This window comes from Ambystoma mexicanum, chromosome 4q (genome assembly GCF_040938575.1).
Source record: "Ambystoma mexicanum isolate Mex_15411 chromosome 4q, UKY_AmexF1_1, whole genome shotgun sequence".
Classification (NCBI taxonomy): domain Eukaryota; kingdom Metazoa; phylum Chordata; class Amphibia; order Caudata; family Ambystomatidae; genus Ambystoma; species Ambystoma mexicanum.
In genome coordinates this window covers 99269572-99285698 of record NC_090928.1, presented here as the reverse complement: position 1 = coordinate 99285698, position 16127 = coordinate 99269572, and the positions used below count along the sequence as shown (strand labels likewise).

The window sequence follows — 16127 nt, the reverse complement described above, 5'->3', positions numbered from 1 at the left end:
TAGAGCGGTGTATGTTAGCTGTTTTTCAAGGAATCTTCTTAATTAATATCTGTTTTGCGCTATGTATTCGGAATACCTAACCATCAAAATAAAATGGGTGCATATTAAAACAAAACACGTTTTGGCAAGATTCAACCACATAGTTAGAATGTTTTTGGCTTTGTCATCGACAATTAGCATAAAGGAAAGCATTGACAATGCTACTCCTGGCTTGGCGCCAGAAACCATTGCTCTTCTGCTGTGTGAGGTCTGCAGAATAAACTGCGATGTTCTGTTCTGTCGAAGTGTGCAGAGTTCCTGGAGCCTAAAGTCTGAACAGAGTCTCCCAGTGCTGGAATTATTTTTGTGCAAATGCAAATAGAACTGTTTTATATGTTACATTGTTCCTGACAGAGGTGATAGAAAGCATCTGTTTCCAGTTTTCAGCCCCCACCACACCCTTTTTCGTTTTATTTTGGGGAGGATACAGTGATTGGCCGCAGATGGGAACAGTGTGTTCCAGTGCATTGTAGTCTAGCTCTTTTGAAATTATGTATTTAGGAATCTCTAGTAATCAGGTTATTTACAGAATACTTTGTGTTTAGCTCAGTAAGCCACAACTGCTGCCAAAATAGAACACTGGTCCTGCCTTATAAAGAACCGAATGAAGGGCATTGTGTTCACGTGAGAGCAGATATATATTTTACTGCATATTCTTTATAACAGAGACTTTTTGTCCCCCTTCAAGTAAAGATATTAAACACATTCTATTGAACAGAAGACTGTTAGAGATTCTGGAGCTGGTCGGCAGTGTAGTTGCTGCAGAGACCTTTGAGCAAACGAACAGGATCCATACTGAAAGTGGCGATCAGGCCAGAGCCATAAAAACATTAATGTAGCCCATGTGGTGAGGGGTGCCAAGGCCTGAGTACGTCTCGATGGGTCTCTTAGAACACATGCCATGCCCCCTCACATCTCCTATTTTGGTTTTACACCATTGGGCGAGGCAGCAACTGATTTGCATGGCAATGTGTACTCAGGGAGATGGGCAGTGTAAGGAAGGCATGGTCTCAAACAGTTAGACAGACACCAGTGATCACAGTTCGAGGGTATTTATTGAACTTCAATTGGGTTTGAAAAACGCCTATATAATCATAAATCTAAAGATGGGAACAAGCTTCGACCATCAAATAATAACAACACAGTCCTAGTCGAATCTGTCAAAATAAAAGGGCCTTTACTAATAAACCTATTGTCAATCCTTACTTCTAAATACAAATAGTGTGGGAAACAATGTTTTGCAAAAGAAAAGTGTTCAAGAAATGATATGTCAGGATATTTAAGCTGTTGGCTTCCCTTCCCCACATTTTCAGCATGGGACAAGGCGGCACACTCGACCTTAGCACACTCGTTGGCTTCTCTAGCACGAGGATGCAGTTCAAAACCTTAACATCACGGCTTTCTGTGCCAAAGTCTCTGTCATCCAAAGCCTCTTATTCCATAGGGCCTGATGCAACATGACAAAAATTAAAGTTCCTTCTCAGGATTTGACATGTACAACTTCTCGGGTGATTCACTGTTCACCCCAGATCCCCCTCTGCCAGGCTCACACCCACTTCAACACAAAGCTTTCAATAGTCTCCCGCTGCTGGGCTCAGACCAACTTTCTCTACTTTTCAAAACTTTCTTTACTTCAGAAATCGAAGACTTTCAACTGTGCGCAGGATTTTGCTTAACCTGTCGAAGGACCCCTTCGATTCACAATTACTCGCTCTCTTCTTAATGTGCTCTCTTTCAATTGATCTCCATCTGGCTGGCTCGGACCAAATGTATCTACTTTTGTCACTTCTCAGCTGCGTACCCTACAGAGACCTTCGATTGAGCCCCATTTGGTGCCGGACCCCCCTGTAAATGGTATTGTAGCTTGCTTTAAAGTCCAATCACTCATCAGCAGTTCAACATCAATTGCGCCTCTTTTGGATCCCGAACCTGGGGAGGACAAGTGAGGGAGGATCACCTGAGTGGGGGGTCACGGGGGATTGGGAGGAGAATACCAAGGGCGAGACATGGTATTCCCCCTTTCATAATTGTACCTCAACCCACACTCCCTCAGCATTAATGAAGTATTTCCAATCACACCCAATCACACCCGATCTCTCCCTCCCCATTCCCAAGAAGTACTGGGGCAAGGAAGAGATGATCAGGAGCAATGAGGATTACCTATGGGAAAAAACATTAAGAAAGAGGAGAAAGACTGCTACCATTGAATTGTCCCACTAATAGGGTAAGGCAGAGTCAGGCGCTCCACTATAATTCACACCTGACTCCACTTGACTTTTCTGAGGACTATAAAAGGTGTGGTTCTTCACAGGTGAAAGAGCGAGCTGGGGATGCTGACTGGATGTTAGGGAGAATTCTCTCTTTAGGCTGAATTTCCTAACCTAGTGAGTCCCCCAGCAGCTTTGCTGGATTTCTGGAGTTTGTTTTTTTTCTCCTGCCAAGAGTGAGACTCTTTTTCTCCCACTCTTGGACATTATTATGGTGTTCCTTTGACTGTTAATGTGTTTTATGGGCTATGGGGTCCTTTACTCCATAGGGTCTCATGTGTTTTTACTATGTGTGTTCCACAGCACCCTCCGTGCAGTAACACAGGGGTGTCATAGTGAAACCCCACCATAGACTCCATACCCTGGGACTGACTACTGTCTCCCAGGGCATGTAAAGTCACCATTGGATTTACTAGTCCCAAATTGTCAACAGAAACCAGTACAAACCATCATATTGTGGACGTACTGGTCGGGGCAAATCGATTGCCCCGGGGTCTGTTAGTCGAGGGGGCACGTCTCCGTCCCCCCTGATCGAGTTTTGGCTGGTGGCAGTGGATACTACTTTTTATATTCGACCGCGAATATATCCCGCCGGTTTATTTATTTAATATTAATTCGCCGGTTGGTATTTTTTGCCAGGACTCGATTCTAAAATAGCGTTTGTGTTCTCTTCTGTGACTCCAACCCAAGTCGAGCCCTTTGTTCCACTTTTTGGCGGGCTTCTCCACAGAAACCTCCAAAAGTGGTGCCACTCTGTCTGGGTACCACAGGGGGTGTGGGAGGGGGTTTAGGCACCTTGGACTGAGTTACCTTGGTAACTCAAGTAGCACTATTGTGTGATTGGCCGAAGTGGTGAGCCGGCCGGCTCACCACTTAGCATGTTTGATTGACAGCTAGGCTGAGTGAATGGGGGTGTGCTGCATAAAAGCAGGGCTTTGGGGACTGGAACTTCAGAAGTCGCCACAGGAACTGAGAATCCGACGAGGGAGAAGCTGAGCCGACCTACCCACGATGACACCACCGGTGGAGCCCTGCGGAACCGACTCACCACTTCCCGACGACGGAGAAGATCTCCCGGCTGGAGAGGCTTCTTCCCCTGACTGGTGGGCACAACCAGTTTATCTTCTTCTCTTCGCACCCCAGACCGTCTTGTGGTCGAATTGCCCGTGCCAAGCACCCCGGCAACCGGATAGCCACTTACCACTGGACAGCGAATAAAAGGACCGCTCCTTTTACCTGAGAACTCCGCGGCTGGTTTCTTCCCTGGCAGTGCAACAGACTCCTGTCTTCCTGCCCGACGAGATCCTCTCTGCCCCCGGACGAAGCACCGACTTGCATCTGCTGCCAGGAACAACTGCCCCCGCTGGAGTATTCTCACCACTTTAAGGTACCGTGTCTGCCAGGCCTCCCTTTCTAAAGATTGCTACAAGGTAATAATAACCCCTTAACCTTCTGGACTGGGCTGGCCGCCTTGACCCTCTAACTGGTCCCTTTCTTTTGGTCCAACTCTTTTTGAACCTTTGCAAGACTCTTGTGCACTGCAACCGTGTGACCTTGGACACATTTCGTTTTGATCCTCTTAAAGTGGATCCGGCCTACTGACTCTAAACTCACGGTGTTACTTTGCCTTCCTCTCTTGTTGTGTTCTTGTAAAAGTGTTGGGATCTGTTTCAATGTATTCTCTGCTTTTCTCTCCCTTTTAAAATGAATTATTAGAGTGCCATCTACGTTAAGCGCTCACCGCTGTCTGAAAATAAGTGGGGCTTTACTTAAGACTTGTCTAATATTCTTCTAAGGGAGTGTATACCTTTTAGGTACCGTGTTTTTGAATTGCTTACGATTAGTGCCTGTGTGTTTTTCTAGATGTGGTTTTAAATAAATAATTATATCTTTTTTACACCAAGCCCTGGTCAGTGTTTACTTGTTCTACTGTGTTCTTTTGACATATTGTGAATACTCTGTATACTGCCTAACTCTTCTTGAGGGAAGTCTGACTGCTCAGCTACAGCTACCAAGTGAATCTGTGTGGTACAGACTGCTACCAGGTGGGTTTACTGCCAAACACCTGTAGTCTTAAATCTTTTGCAGTGGTCCCAGAGGGAACTGCACAGGTTTCTGCCTAACACTGGTGTACAGCGGTGGGATTTGTGTTGAGTATACACTTTAGAGTGCTTTTTGAACACTTTGGGACAACTAACCGCAGAGCTTAGCACTAAAAAGCTGATTTTCTAACTATGTCTGCTATGGAGAGTTATGCCCTAGAATCATTGTCTGCCAAAACTGCTGATTGCTTAAAAGTATTGTGTAGACATAAGAATCTCTCTGAGAAGGGCAAGAAAATGGAACTTATAGAAAGATTGTTAGAAAATGAAAGTCTGGGTGGTACAGAGGAATCTACCCCCCCAGCAAATGTAGAAAACAGTGATGTTATTGATCTGAATCAAAGTCTTGCCAGCACTCCAGTGCAGCCAACGAGGACTTCCCCTAGGATGTCCAAAGTTACACCAGTAACTCCCCCTCCAGTTGAGGCTGAGAGGGAGGTACAACCCTGTGTGGTTGAACTAGACTCTGAAGAAGAGCTAGTGGAAGGCCAGGAACTCCTTGGAGATCTGGATCCTCTTGACCATCCTGAGCTGCAGTCTTTACTGGGAGAAGGTGGACCCAACAGGGCAGACTTCAGTAAGGGACAGTGAGAATGTCCAACTCTGGAAGGTCTTCGCCACCAGGCAGATGCTCAGGCTGGAGGGCAAGAGCCTGGGAAATATAGGTTACACTGGGAAGATGGCCTCTTCTACAGTGAACCAACAGAGTCTGCACCTGGGAACAACAAACGACTTGTAGTACCCCAAGAGAACAGACCACAGTTCTTGCAGTTAGCCCATGAGATTCCTTTGACTGGTCACTTGAGTTTCAAGAAGACTAAGGAAAGGCTCTCACTCTACTTTTATTGGCCAAAGATGGGGGCTGAAGTAGATAAATACTGCAGGAGCTGCCACACCTGCCAGACTTCTGGTAAGGTTGGCTCCAAGAATGTGGCACCTTTAGTGCCTTTCCCTGTAGTGGGAGTCCCATTTGAGAGAGTAGGGATTGACATTGTTGGTCCCCTTGATCCTCCAACTTCCTCAGGCAACAGGTTTATACTTGTTGTAGTAGACCATGCTACTAGATACCCTGAGGCAATTCCTATGAGGATTGTTACAGCTCTGGCTGTGGCTAAGGCCCTCCTTGGTATTTTTACCAGGGTTGGGTTTCCTAAGGAAGTAATCTCTGACAGGGGGTCGAATTTGATGTCCCACTACATGAAAGCCATGTGGAAAACCTGCAGAGTTACTTACAAGTTCTCAACCTCATACCACCCTCAGACAAATGGGCTGGTTGAAAGGTTCAACAGAACCATGAAGAGCATGATGGGTGCTTTAGAGGACCCCCTTAAAAGAAAGTGGGACCTTCTACTGCCATGCCTTCTATTTGCTTATAGAGAAGTCCCTCAGGAGGGAGTAGGTTATTCTCCCTTTGAACTTCTTTATGGTCATCCGGTCAGAGGTCCATTGGCCCTGATCAAGGAGGGGTTGGAGAGTGCTCCTTCCCCCAAGCCAGTCAGAGTGACAGACTATGTGATAAGTCTCCGAAGGAGAATGTCACAAATGATGGCAGAAGCAAGTGATAACTTGAAAGCTGGACAAGCATTGGTCAAGCACTGCCATGACCAAAAGGCTAACATGGTCGAGTTTACTCAGGACCAGCTAGTTCTCGTTATGATTCCAACAAGGCAGAGGGCCTTGTAATACAAATGGATGGGACCCTTCAAAGTTGTGGGTAAACTTGGAGAGGTCAACTATCTGGTGGACTTGGGCAATCCCAAAGAGGCTCCAACAGTCTTTCACACCAACAGACTAAAAGTGTATGTCTCCAGACCTGATGTAGGAGCTTTGCTTCTAGCATCATCAGAGGAAGAAGAAGAGAGTGAAGCTCTTCCTGATCTCCTCAGAGGCTTACCTTTAGATGAAAAGATTGAAGGAGTAAATCTCTCTTCAAATCTGACACCTGAGCAACAGGAAGAGTGCAAATCTATGTTAAATCAGTTTGCCTCTCTGTTCTCACTTTCACCAGGCTTGACCCCTCGGGGACAGCATGACATACTCACTGGTGACTGTCTGCCAGTCAAAAGCAGAGGATATCGAATGTCAGAAAATGTAAGAACCCACATCAAAGGTGAGGTCAACAAGATGCTTGATCTCGGGGTAATAGAGCCCTCTACCAGTCCATGGTCTAGCCCAGTTGTGTTAGTACCAAAGGCAGGATCTAAAGAACTTAGATTCTGTGTGGATTACAGAGCTCTTAAAGCAGTCACTAAGCCGGATGCCCCCCCTTTGCCAAGGACAGATGAGTTGGTGGATAGACTTGGCGCAGCCAAGTTCCTCAGCACATTTGACTTGACGTCAGGCTATTGGCAAATAGCCCCGACAGACCATGCCAAGGAGAAAACTGCATTTTCTACCACGGTTGGCTTATACCAGTTTAAGGTTATGCCTTTTGGATTGAAAAATGCACCTGCTACATTTCAAAGGATGGTAAACCAGATTCTGAATGGGATGGAGGACTTCTGCATGGCATACTTGGATGACATAGCAGTGTTCAGCAATTCCTGGGAAGAACATGTGGACCACCTGAGATATGTTTTGCAGGCTCTTGGAAAGGCCAATCTGACCATAAAGGCAAGTAAATGCCAGATTGGACAGAGTAAAGTGGTCTACCTTGGACATGAGGTAGGAGGTGGAGAAATAAGGCCTTTGCCCAGTAAGATTGAAGCTGTGCAAAATTGGACAACACCTACTACTCAGACCCAGGTGAGAGCCTTCTTAGGTCTCACTGGGTATTAAAGGAATTTCATTGAGAACTATGGGTCCATAGCTTCTCCACTGAATGTCATCTCCTCCCCTAAATTCCCTAAAAAGGTTAGGTGGAATGAGGAATGCAATCAGGCCTTTGAAACCCTGAAGAAGGCTATTTGCCAAGCCCCAGTACTCAGAGCTCCTGACTATCACCAAACTTTCATTGTGCAAACAGATGCTTCAAATGTAGGAATAGGTGCAGTCCTCAGTCAACTGGATGGGAAAGGTAGGGAGCACCCCATTTGCTTCATCAGTAGAAAACTGAAGGATCCTGAAACAAGGTGGGCAACCATTGAACGAGAGTGCTTTGCTATTGTGTGGGCTCTGAAAAAGTTTAGGCCATACTTGTATGGTTCTACTTTTGTCATTCAGACTGACCACCAATCCTTGAGATGGTTGATGCAAATGAAAGGGGAAAACCCAAAACTATTGAGATGGTCAATCTGCCTGCAAGGGTTTGATTTCACCATTGAGCACAGGTCAGGGTGTCACCACCAAAATTCTGATGGTTTCTCTAGGATGTATGTCATCGACTAGAGGCATGAGATTCATCCAGGAGTGGATTAAATCCTCCTGTCCCTTAGTCTGGGGGGGCGAGTGTTAGGGAGAATTCTCTCTTTAGGCTGAATTTCCTAACCTAGTGAGTCCCCCAGCAGCTTTGCTGGATTTCTGGAGTTTGTTTTTTTCTCCTGCCAAGAGTGAGACTCTTTTTCTCCCACTCTTGGACATGATTTATGGTGTTCCATTGACTGTTAATGTGTTTTATGGGCTATGGGGTCCTTTACTCCATAGAGTCTCATGTGTTTTTACTATGTGTGTTACACAGCACCCTCCGTGCAGTAACACAGGGGTGTCATAGTGACACCCCACCATAGACCCCATACCCTGGGACTGTCTCCCAGGGCATGTAAAGTCACCATTGGCTTTACTAGTCCCAAATTGTTAACAGAAACCAGTACAAACCATCATATTGTGGATGTACTGGTCGGGGCAATTCGATTGCCCGGGGTCTGTTAGTCAAGGGGGCACGTCTCCGTCCACCCTGATCGAGTTTTGGCTGGTGGCAGTGGATACTACTTTTTATATTCGACCACGAATATATCCCTATGGGATTTTCCCATTGTTCGAGGCTACCAACTTTAATTATTTAATTCTCATAGCCTCAAACATACCGCCGGTTTATTTATTTAATATTAATTCGCCGGTTGGTATTTTTTGCCAGGACTCGATTCTAAAATGGCGTTTGTGTTCTCTTCTGTGACTCCAACCCAAGTCGAGCCCTTTGTTCCACCTTTTGGCGGGCTTCTCCACAGAAGCCTCCAAAAGTGGTACCACTCTGTCTGGGTACCACATGGGATGTGGGAGGGGGTTTAGGCACCCTGGACTGAGTTACCTTGGTAACTCAAGTCGCACTCTTGTGTGATTGGCCCAAGTGGTGAGCCGGCCTGCTCACCACTTAGCATGTTTGATTGACAGCTAGGCTGAGTGAATGGGGGTGTGCTGCATAAAAGCAGGGCTTTGGGGACTGGAACTTCAGAAGTCGCCACAGGACCTGAGAATCCGATGAGGGAGAAGCTGAGCTGACCTACCACGACGACACCACCGGTGGAGCCCTGAGGAACCGACTCACCACTTCCCGACGACAGAGAAGATCTCCCGGCTGGAGAGGCTTCTTCCCCTGACTGGTGGGCACAACCAGTTTACCTTCTTCTCTTCGCACCCCAGACCGTCTTGTGGTCGAATTGCCCGTGCCAAGCACCCCGGCAACCGGATAGCCACTTACCACTGGACCGCGAATAAAAGGACCGCGACTTTTACCTGAGAACTCAGCGGCTGGTTTCTTCCCTGGCAGTGCAACGGACTCCTGTCTTCCTCCCCGACGGGATCCTCTCTTTCCCCGGACGAAGCACCGACTTGCATCCGCTGCCAGGAACAACTGCCCCCGCTGGAGTATTCTCACCACTTTAAGGTACCGTGTCCGCCAGGCCTCCCTTTCTAAAGATTGCTACAAGGTAATAATAACCCCTTAACCTTCTGGACTGGGCTGGCCGCCTTGACCCTCTAACTGGTCTCTTTCTTTTGGTCCAACTCTTTTTGTACCTTTGCAAGACTCTTGTGCACTGCAACCGTGTGACCTTCGACACATTTCATTTTGATCCTCTTAAAGTTGATCCGGCCTACTGACTCTAAACTCACGGTGTTACTTGCCTTCCTCTCTTGTTGTGTTCTTGTAAACATGTTGGGATCTGTTTCAATTTATTCTCTGCTTTTCTCTCCCTTTTAAAACAAATTATAGAGTGCCATCTACGTTAAGCGCTCACCGATGTCTGAAAATAAGTGGGGCTTTACTTAAGACTTGTCTAATATTCTTCTAAGGTAGTGTATACCTTTTAGTGACCGTGTTTTTGAATTGCTTACGATTAGTGCCTGTGTGTTTTTCTAGATGTGGTTTTAAATAAATAATTATATCTCTTTTACACCAAGCCCTGGTCAGTGTTTACTTGTTCTACTGTGTTCTTTTGACATATTGTGAATACTCTGTATACTGCCTAACTCTTCTTGAGGGAAGTCTGACTGCTCAGCCACAGCTACCAAGCGAATCTGTGTGGTACAGACTGCTACCAAGTGGGTTTACTGCCAAACACCTGTAGTCTTAAATCTTTTGCAGTGGTCCCAGAGGGAACTGCACAGGTTTCTGCCTAACACTGGACCAGAGGAGCCAAGGAGCAGGGAGCTGCAGGAAGAGAAGCCTGGAGGATCTGGAGGAGAGATGCGTGCTGAGCTGCTGGCCTGGTGTTCGTGAGGGGCTGCAGCATGGCTAGAGAGCCGGATCTCCAGAGAGCCGGAGAGAGGCAGGCTGCATCCTTCTGTTGGTGTTCATCCAAGTGCTCATTCACTTGGGATGTGTGCTCCTCCCAAGTGTGTCTGAGGGGCAGGTGGTGAGACCCTGACCTCGAACCAATGCATCCAGGAAAGACTGCTCGCTAGCCCTACGCTAACCACTGAGTTTCGAACAAGTGAGGGTGAGAAACCTGGGAGTGTGCATTTGGCTAGAGCAGAAAGGGAGAAAGACAAGATTTTGTAAAGCAGCATGTAACGGAAAGTGAGAGTGAAAGCATAAAAGGACATAAAGCAAGACAGAAGGACCAAGGAAAGTGGAAGAAAGGAGAAAGTGTGCTAGTGGTGAAGAAATAAAGCAAAGTACAGATTAAAGAAATGTAAACACACTAGCGGTGCGGAAATAAAGCGGAGTCCAGAGTAAAGATATTTAAAGAGATATACAAATAAGAAAGGGTGCTAACGACCCAAACCGTTAGGAGGAAACCATTACACAGAAGAGTGAAAGAAGTGTGCAAGAAGCACGATAAGGAAAAAGGCAGGTGCAACTGTGCATGATAGAAAGAGGGAAGTCTTCAAGGGGCACTACATAGAGAAAGTAAAGCAAAAGGAGGTGCAAGTGTGCATGACAAAGTGCAAGAAACAGAGAGGTCAAAAAGAGGTGCAGGAAGCACCTGAAGATAAAAGGTTAAAAGGAAAGCAAGTACAAGAAATAAAGAGAGGGGCTAAAGATCACAGTGGTTTGCGCTTAGGAGAAGCAAAGAGCCTGACATTTTCAAAAGTCTCAAATTCTACCCCATGAAAGGATTGCATGTGAACAAAACTGTATATAAGGAAAAGGTACATCCTGACAATCTGAATTTGTGTTGGAAACTAGAGGCGCCTAGGTTTGGGGAAGGGAACCCTGAGAAGCCTAAGAAGAATTGTGTTATACACAGATGGATTTTTGTTTTGTACTTTCAAACATCGATGGCCCTTAGAAACATAAGTTGAGGGAACAATCCCTTTAGAGTTAGGGCCAGTTAGGTACACCAACCACTGAACCACTTTGAGTCTGTGTCTCTCTTGATATCATGCCTGTCTCACAATGGCCACCATACTCATTTGCAACACTGCTGAGGAACTGTAGCTCATCCAGTTTGCCTGAGGTGTGTATGAGGGGTGACAGCATCATGAATTAAGACACAGACAACAGACTTAAAGTTCAAATAAAAGATATTTATTAACTTGAATGTCAGTATGGTATAAGGCCTAACTCGCCATATGCTGAGGTGGAATTTCCCTACCTGAACAAAAATAAGGAAATTCTGAGTCAAATAATTCAACTGAAAAGTCTGTCTGTGTCCAAAACCTATTCTTGCCCTCACAATTAAAACTAGCCAATGTGTAGGGATATTAATAAAAAAAGAAATGGTGTCCAACTCCAAGTTCTGAGCTTCTTCCAGCTCCCAGCTTTCTTTCAGTTCCCCTTCCCGTGTGCAAAAAAGTTCCACAAATAAGTCTCAAGATTACCTTTCTCACGTTCAAGGCAATACAGTTCCAAACAATCCCCAGGGTTCCCTTCTCCAAGTTCCAAGCACCACAGTTCAGAAGCAAAGAGGTCTTGAAGCTACGTTCTCAAGACGTCACATGCAGTTCTTCAAATCTCAGGGTTCCCTGCCCCAAGAATTTTAACTCCACCACTTATACTTGTTTCAATCTTTTCAAAATAGCTTCATAACTCGAGGTCAGCCTGAACCTCCTTCTGGTTTGCTTCACCAGAAGGAGGGTCAGGCTGAAGGAGCCTTCTCCTTGTTCACTTCTAAATGTCTTCTCCTTGGTTTGATTTCACAATGTCTTTGGTTTTCCGTATTCAGGGCTCAGTGGTCTAGGCGCAGTTGTCAGAGGTCTCTCAACCAGGATCCCTAGGCTGTTCAGCTCACACAGGTTCTTCAGCACTTGCTCCTGTGCATCAAGTCACCTTTACTTAATCCCTCTTTGTTGGCCTCTTGGATTTTATTTTCAATTTTACACTTCTTTGGCTTCTCCTTGTCAACCTCTTGGTTCTGCCATCATGTCTCGCATACCTCTTGCCAGTCTTTGGCCTTGCCACACTGCATTCACTCATAAAAGTTCACTTTGTGTGGGACCTCACCTTTCAATGGCACTCCTTCACACTTGCACCCCTTTTTCAGTAGTTTGCTTTCACATGGGCACTTCGGCTGTCCTAGGATATTTGCTTTGCCCATAAAGTTTTATTGCATTCAGTATTTAATATGTCTAACTTCGAGGTTCCATTCAGTTCAGTATTCAATATGCCTCTGTTATGTTCAATTTCATAATTTTCTTCAGTTCAGCATTTAAAATGCATGAGTTATACTTAATTTCATTTTTCTATTTAGTTCGGTATTTAGGATATAATAGGTCTGCTTAATTTAATATTTCTTTTCAGTTCGGTATTCAATATACATTTGTTGTATTATTTTCCATAGACCGTTAATGGTTTACAGTCCGTTAAGAGCGCCCCGGTGCCCAAGTGCTTCTCTAACTCTCACCGACTCTCTGCATCTCATTCCAATGTCTTCCGTAGCTGCTTCTCTGCTTGTGAGGCCCGTGGGCCACGTGTATCGAGCCCTGCTCGCATGCCAGGAATTTTCCTCTGCACACCGGCGATGAAAAAGGTTTGTCTCTGGGTGTGGACAGCTTCCCCTCTCTCCCTGGTTTGCCCACAGCTCTTGCTGCTTGCTCTTTGTCCTGGAGGCTCCCACACCTGTGGCTAAGGAACAGTCCACTTGTTTTGGGCCCCACAAGTCCCTTTGGGTATCTGCTGGGGTACTGACTCCTGCTCCGGTCCCAACACGGCTGCCTCCACATTGAAAGGACCCCCTGCTGGTCTCTTCCACGCAAGCCTCCCTTTTACTCTCTCTCTGCTGTTCTCTGACCCTCATTTTATACACCTGCAACCACTTTACAGGTTGAAGGTATGGACCCTTACTCAGGTTTGCCTGACTATGATTAAGGGGGCGTGCTTGACTCTCACCATACTCTACAGGCATCTTCTTCATCCCAGTACCAGAGTGGTAAAATGGAGGTGTAGTGTTTATTACTCTTTCTCCTCTTCCTCGTCCCAGTACTTTCAAATGCTAAATGTGAAGAAATGAGGGGAGAGGTCTTGCATTAGCCCGTAAATGTCAGATGATAGTTAGGTTGGTCATCAATAGGGAAAGGGGGATACAATGTCTCGCCTGTGGGCACCCCACTCCCAATTTCTGAGGACCCAGGGGATCCTCCCTCGCTTCTCCACCCCCAGGTTCGGGATCCAAGACCAATGGCCTGTCCCTGGTCACCTGAGAAGAAGATCCAAGGGGTTAATGAGTGAGAACACCCTCAGGTTTTTCACATACCCTTCCCCAAGACAGGTTGGACCGAGGTACTTCACTGGGAAACAGGGAGAGAAAGTCTACATTATTTTGCTCTTGGCTCTTCCGATGTTCTACTGTGAAGCAACAGGTTTGTATTTGTATTTGTATTTGTTTTATTTGTATAGCGCAAACCAGGCCCGGAGGCTACCGGGCGCATATCTTAGCAACAGTGGTTACATAATATTACGACATTTCAGGTAACATTTAAATTGACATAGTAATCAAACGCATTGGTAGTTTGTACATATATACATAGGTAATCAAGTATTCAAAGTGCAGCTTGGACCTCAGATGTGACTAGCCAATGTTTGGCTTTGTGTTTGAAGAGATTCAGAGAAGGAAGGTTTCTGATAGTAGGGGGGACAGAGTTCCACAATTTGGCTGCCAGAACTGGGAAGCTGGATCCACCGGCTGTTTGGAGCTTGTATCTAGGGATCATTAGGTTCTGGTTGAGGGTAGACCTTAGAGATCGAGATGGTGTATACTGCGTGAACCGTGAGGAGAGGTAAATGGGGGCCAGGTTATTCATGCATTTGTAGGTCAGGGCAAGCGATTTTAGAGAGATCCTTTGGGTGACTGATAGCCAATGAAGGTTCTTCCTGGTTTCCGTGGTGTGGGCCGATCTAGGGATATTAAGGGCTGCTCTGATGGCGTTGTTTTGTATGACCTGGAGTTTGTCTAAGTTGCCTTGATTAGTGCCTTGGTACAGTGCATTGCAGTAGTTCAGTTTGGACATGACCAGAGTTCTAGCAAGGATAGTACAGTTATGAGTGGAAAGAAAAGGGCGGCATGCTGGGATCAACTTGCAGGTGTAAGCAGCAGCGGCCGCAACTGCATTAGTTTGTCTGTGGAGGGAGAGAGTGGAATCGAGGTAGATTCCGAGCGTTTTGGTATCTTTGGAATCTTTTATGGAATTTCCGTCGAAATTAAAGGAGCTGAACAGCGGGTTCAGCTTGTTAAGTCTTTGCTATGTGCCTAGGATGAGGAGCTCTGTCTTGTCGTTATTGAGACAGAGCTCATGTTTCGAGTCTACCGTGTAATCGCCCGTGATGGGGATGAGTATCTGGGTGTCATCGGCATAGTTAGTGTAGGTGACACCCAGATAGTCGAGCACATCAAACAGGGGTTTAGTGAAAACATTGTAAAGGGTAGGGGATACACACGATCCTTGGGGGACTCCGCAAGGGACTGGTGCGGGGTTTGCAGCGGCGGTAGGGGAGAATACCCTCACCTGTCTGTTATCCAGGAAGGATTGAATCCAGTTAGTGGCCTTGTCGGAAAAATGGGAGGCCGTTTTCAGGTGGTGACAGAGGATTTGGTGGTTAACCAAATCGAAGGCGGCAGATAAGTCTAATAGTAATAGCAGGGCTAGTTTGCCTTTGTCTTTAAGTCCTCAATTTGGGTTTTGAGATCTAGGAGGGCTGTCTCCGTACCGTGCTTAGGTCTGAAGCCAGATTGTCTCGTGCCTAGTAGATTGCTCGTTTCCAGGTAGTTCTGTATCTGAAGATACGCTGCTCTATCTAAGATTTTTAGCAGAAATGGGACCGTCGTGATGGGCCTGTAGTTAGTTGGGACCTCCGGATCTAAGGTGGTTTCTTTTAGGAGGGGGATGACCCATGCATCCTTCAAATTGTTAGGGACCACTCCCGATTGAAAGGAGGCATTGATAAACGTGGTAATAAAAGGTGCGAGGTCATGAGCTGATTCCTTAATGATCTGGGCTGGACATGCGTCCCCTTGGCAGTTGGAGGGTTTTAAGTTGCAGATGATTTTTTCAACTTCCAGAACAGAGAGCGGTGTGAAGCTGAATGGCAACGGGGAGTCAGGGGTGGTTATTTTAGGTGGCAGGGTGTTGCTAAATGTAGGAGTGTGGAGGGAGTTTAGTTTGGCGTTGATTTTGGATTGCAAAGTGGTTATTTTGTTGAGAAGTGCGTTTTGTATATTGTTGCACCAAGTGCTGTCTTTGGTGCACACGTCAGGGGCAGGGGAGGGGGATTCTAATTCTTTGAGGATTTTAAATAATTCTCTTGTGTTGGATTCTGCTTGGTATATGCGTGAATTATAGGTCTCTTTTTTAGCTTGAAGGATGGCTTCCTTATAGTTGAGAGAGGTGATCAGTAGGGAGGCTTTATTAGCTAGACTGGGATGACTTTTCCAGAGGGCTTCGGCCTTACGCTTTTCTTTGCGCAGCGCATTAAGCTCCGGAGTGAACCAGGAGTTTAGGTGGGACTGTTTGGCTTTGCAAATTTTTAGTGGGGCTATGCTCTCAATGGCTTTGATCATCAGGCTGTTGAAGGCGTCTACTAAAACAGTGGGGTCCTTGTCCTTATGCTGCGAAGCGAAAGTGTTCAAGCAAGTGAGGATGAGAGGAAGCAGTTTCTCCCTGGTGATAACCTTTTTATTTCTGGTGGGTATAGCAGGGGCTATATTAGGTGAGGGTTGGAGGCTGGCAGGAGGAAGGTAATAACATGATAGTCAGACCAAGCGCAAGCAGCGTTGGAGATGACATTAGTATTGCAATTTAGGTCAGCTAACCAGTCGAGCGTTCTACCCTTGTTATGTGTAGGATTACGAATGCGCTGCTGGAAGCCTAGATTGGAAAAGGCAGTGTCAACTTCAGCAGCCATGTGGTCCTTGGGATCAGAGAGGCCGAGGTTGAAGTCACCTAATAGCAGTATCTGGGAATTCGG

At 46.2% G+C, this 16127-nt stretch overlaps 1 protein-coding gene across 2 annotated transcripts in view; it reads left to right on the top strand.

The window, feature by feature from the left end:
- DTD1 (D-aminoacyl-tRNA deacylase 1) overlaps positions 1–16127 on the top strand; it is a 1185117-nt gene that overhangs the window by 494152 nt on the left and 674838 nt on the right. The gene's annotated exons all lie outside the window — the stretch shown is intronic.